Raw genomic sequence first — 4,695 nt, forward strand, 5'->3', positions numbered from 1 at the left:
ATCTGTAGAGGAAATCTGAGGCTGGAGTCCAGGAAAAAGCTGATGCCAGGGTCAGGAACCAGGACAAACCAGAGAGAACAGGAATCAAAAGGCTTGCCACAGCAGACTGGGTCAAAACTCTAGACTGGCTTGGATACCCACAGCCCCTGTTGGGTCTAAACGAATAGCGGGGACTCCTAGCAGCCAGTCAGGATGCCTGCTGTTCCTAAACTGAGGCAGAGTTCTTGTTACCTGGTGACTCACTGCAGTCGTGGCTGCTTGGGTACTTGGCTCAGGCTGGCCTGCTGGTTCAGGATCCCTGCCAGCAGTTTGAAACAGAGGCTCTGAAACGCATGTCAGCTTGCCCAATTATCTAAATGGAGCTTAGACTGAAACCTAGTGTCATCACTGATAATCCTTTGCATTGCAATCATATTTGAAAAAACACCCGGCAAGTGGATTTATCTGTTGTTTTATGCATGGGCGTCATGTAATACTGGGCATGAACAGCTGGCCACATTCAAGGACTGATCAAGTGGATCCAAACTGCAGACCTACCCAGTCCCATCTACTTGGGCAAGAAAGATTGGATGGAACCCTTCAATATGTATCACTGCCCTCTCCAGCTGCCTGACCCCCAGGTAGAGACCACATAAAATAAATACATTTTATTTAGACAAAAAATGTTATTAAAGAATATGGCCAGATTGGAATGCCTTGATTTGCCTTCACTGTGAAAAGGGAAATTGCAGTAGCTTGTTTGCTAGAATATGTTTAGTCACATTGGAGATAGATATGATTATTTATTATGAATTATTATTACTATTCCTACTGCAATGGAACTATGGGTCAGGGCCTCCACTGTGCTAGATACATGTCTGTAACAAAGAAATCTGTCCTAGTCTAGATGGCTAACCATCTAAGCAGAGGTCCTAGCATCTCCTGACCAGTGTGGAAGGGCTCTATTAGAGCCAGGGCAAAGCTGGAGGATGCCTCAGTACAGATTTCACACCTCCCCTCTACCCCCAAACCCTGGTAGTGAGGAATGTACAAGTTATGCCTACAAATGCAAAGCCTATCTTTAGTAACACTACAGATGGCTAGGTTTTCATGATGCTAATATCAACAAGTGTGGAATATACGATTAAAATTTAAATTTATGAATGCAGGTGCTGATCTGATCCTACTCAAGCAAGGGTCTGCATGTTGTCTAGTGAGAATAGAAAACACAAAGTTAGGTGTGTTGGAATCATAGAAAGTTAGGGTTGGAAGGGACCTTGGGAGGTCATCTAGTCCAACCCCCTGCTCAGAGCAGGACCATCCCCAACTAGATTATCCCAGCAAAAGTTTTGTCTACCTGGGTCATAAAACATTCAAGTATGGAGATTACACAATCTCTCCTGGGGTAGCCTATTCTAGTGCTTTACTACCCTCCATGTGAAAACATTTTTCCTAATATCCAACCTAACTTCCCTTCTTAAAGGCTGCTATCAAACCTCCTAACAAGGCTGCAATTCTCCCCACCCCCTCCTGTCTTCTTTTCTGCAGACTAAATAAACCCAGTTCCCTCAGCCTTTCCTCATAAGTCATGTGCCCCCTCCCCCTAACCATTTTCATTGTCCTCTGCTGGATTCTCTCCAACTTGTCCACATCCTTTCCATAGTGGGGAGTCCAAAACTGGACACAGTACTCCAGATGTGGCCTCACAAGTGCCAAATTTAGGGGAATAATCACTTCCCTTGATCTGCTGGCAATGCTTCTAGTAATACAGACCAGTATGCTGTCACCCCTCTTTGCAACAAGGCCACACTGTTGGCTCATATTCAGGGTATTGTCCCCTGTAACCCCCAGGTCCTATTCTACAGAGATGCTGTTTAACCAGTTGGTTCCCAGCCTGTATCTGTGCATTGGACTGTTCCATCCTAAGTGCAGGACTTTGCAATTGTCCTTATTGAACCTCATGAGATTTCTTTTTGTCCAATCCTCCAATTTGTCTAGGTCTCTCTGAAACCTAACCGTACCATCCAGCATATCCATTACTCTCTGCAGCTGGGTGTCATTCGCAAACTTGTTGAGGGTGCACCCCATCCCATCTTCTAGGTCATTGATGAAGACCGGCAGGCAGGGACCGCATCCAGGCAGACCTGGATAGGTTAGAGAAGTGGGCGGATCTCAACAGGATCCGGTTCAACAAGGACAAGTGCAGAGTGCTGCACCTGGGGAGAGGGAACCAGCATTATGGTTATAGGTTAGGGGCTGCCCCTCTCGGCACCGCAGAGGCAGAGAGGGATCTTGGAGTCAGGATTGACTCCAGGATGAATATGAGTTGCCAATGCAACGAAGCAATAGGCAGAGCCAACCGCACCCTGTCATGCATCAACAGGGGCATCACTAACAGGTCCAGAGAGGTCTTGCTCCCCCTCTATGTGGTGCTGGTCAGGCCGCAGCTGAAGTACTGTGTCCAGTTCTGGGCGCCGCACTTCAAGAAGGACGTGGAGAACCTGGAGAGGGTCCAGAGGAGGACCACTCGTATGGTTGGGGCCAGCCCTATGAGAAGAGGCTGAGGGACCTGAATCTCTTCAGTCTCCGCAAGAGGAGACTGAGGGGGGATCTTGTGGCTGTCTACAACCTTATCAGGGGCCAGCAGCAGGGACTTGGGGAAAGTCTGTTCACCAGGGCCCCCCTTGGAGTCACCGGAAACAATGGCCACAAGCTGAGGGAGGATAGGTTTAGGTTAGATATTAGGAAGAACTACTTCACTGTAAGGGTGGCCAAAGCCTGGAATAGGCTTCCCAGAGAGGTGGTGCTCTCACCTTCCCTGGAAATCTTCAAGAGGAGACTGGATAGGCACCTGGCTGGGGTCTTATGACCCCTCCCACCCCCAGTGCTCATTCCTGCCCATGGCGGGGGGTCGGACTCGATGATCTGTCTAGGTCCCTTCTGACTCATTGATTCTATGATTCTATGATATTGAACAAAATTGGCCCCAGGACCAACCCCTGGGGAACTCCACTTAACACCGGCTGCCTACTAGACATCAAGCCATTGACTACTACCCACTGAGCCAGACAATCCAGCCAGTTTTCTATCCACCTTACAGTCATCCATCCAACCTAAACTTCCTTAGCTTGCTTGTGAGAATTGTGTGAGAGACCATATCAAAAGCCTGCTAAAGTCAAGGTATATCACGTCCACTGCTTTTCCTGTATCAGCTGAACCATGCAACTTATCACAGAGGGCAATCAGATTGGTCAGGCATGACTTGCCCTTGGTGAATCCATGCTGACTGTTCCTTATCACCTTCTTCTCCTCCAAGTGCTTAGAAATGGATTCCTTGAGGACCTGCTCCATGATTTTTCCAGGGACTGAGGTGAGGCTGACTGGTCTGTAGTTCCCTGGATCCTTGTTCTTCCCTTTCTTGAGGATGGTCCCCTTTCTTGAGGATGGGCATTATATTTGCCCTTTTCCAATTATCTGGGACCTCTTCCGATCGCTATGAACTTTCAAAGATGATGGCCAATGGCGCTGCAAACACACTGGCCAACTCCCTCAACACTCTTGGGTGCATCCTATCCAACCCTATGGACTTGCACATGTCCAGCATTTCTAAATAGTTCCTAACTTGTTCTTTTGCCACTGTTGGCTGCTCACCTCCTCCCCAAACTGTGCTTCAAAGGTGCAGTAGTCTGACAGCTGACCTTGCCTGTGAAGAATGAGGTGAAAAGGGCAAGCTAAGGAAGTCCAGGCTGAATGAATGGACTGTAAGATGGATAAAAAACTGTTTGGAGCCTCAGGCTCAGAGGGTAGCAATCAATGCCTTGATGTCTAGTTGGCAGCTAGTATCAAGTGGAGTGCTCTAGGGGTCAGTCCTGGGGCTGGTTCAATATCTTTGTCAACAACCTGAAAGATGGCATACAGTAAACCCTCAGCAAGTATGCAGATGACACTAAGCTTAGAGGAGTAGTAGATATGCTGGAGGGTAGGGCTAGGATTCATAGAATGCATCTACATGAGACACAACATTGTTGTAGCAATGAGCTATGATGATATAGCATTGGCAAGCTCTAACTGTGATGCCACCACTACTGTACAGTAGCTCATTGCTACTGTGCAGTAGGGTTGAAAATAACCTGTGTGCTGCCAGGACTGCACAGTACCAACTCTGCAGTCAGGTGTATGTGTAGATGTGCCCAGAGTGACCTAGATAAATTGGAGGATTGGGCCAAAAGGAATCACATGAGGTTGAACAAGGACAACTGCAAAGTCCTGCACTTAGGATGGAAGAATCCCTTGCACCAGTACAGGCTGAGGGCTGACTGGCAGGGCAGCAGCTCTGCAGAAAAGGCCCTGAGGGTTACAGTGGACAATAAGCTGAATATGAGCCAACAGTGTGCCCTTGTTGCCAAGAAGGCTAATAGCACACTGGGGCGGCATTGGTAGGTGTGTTGCCAGCAGGGCAAGAGAAGTGATTCTTAACCTCTATTTGATACTGATGAGGCCAAATCTGAAGTACTGTGTCCAGTTTTGGGCCCTCCACTATAGAAAGGATGTGGACATATTGGAGAGTGTCCAGCAGAGGGCAATGAAAATGGTTCAGGGGCTGGGGCACATGACTTATGAGAAAAGGCCGAAGGAACTGGACTTATTTAGTCTAGAGAAGAGAAGACTGAGAGGGGATTTAATAGCGTCCTTCAACTACATGAAGGAGGGTTTGAA

The 4,695-nt window shown here is 47.9% G+C and overlaps 1 long non-coding RNA gene across 1 annotated transcript; it reads right to left on the reverse strand.

The window, feature by feature from the left end:
* Nucleotides 1-723: 723 nt before the first annotated feature.
* On the reverse strand, nt 724-3,662 carry LOC109299315. Its single transcript, XR_002097814.1, has 3 exons — nt 3,534-3,662; nt 1,539-1,552; nt 724-734 (listed from the first exon to the last, which is right to left on the reverse strand). It is a non-coding gene; the product is annotated as an uncharacterized LOC109299315 (long non-coding RNA).
* Between the last annotated feature and the right edge of the window lie 1,033 nt (nt 3,663-4,695).

Source organism: Gavialis gangeticus, unplaced genomic scaffold (assembly GCF_001723915.1).
Source record: "Gavialis gangeticus isolate Ggan-Ray unplaced genomic scaffold, GavGan_comp1, whole genome shotgun sequence".
NCBI classification, from domain to species: Eukaryota; Metazoa; Chordata; order Crocodylia; family Gavialidae; genus Gavialis; species Gavialis gangeticus.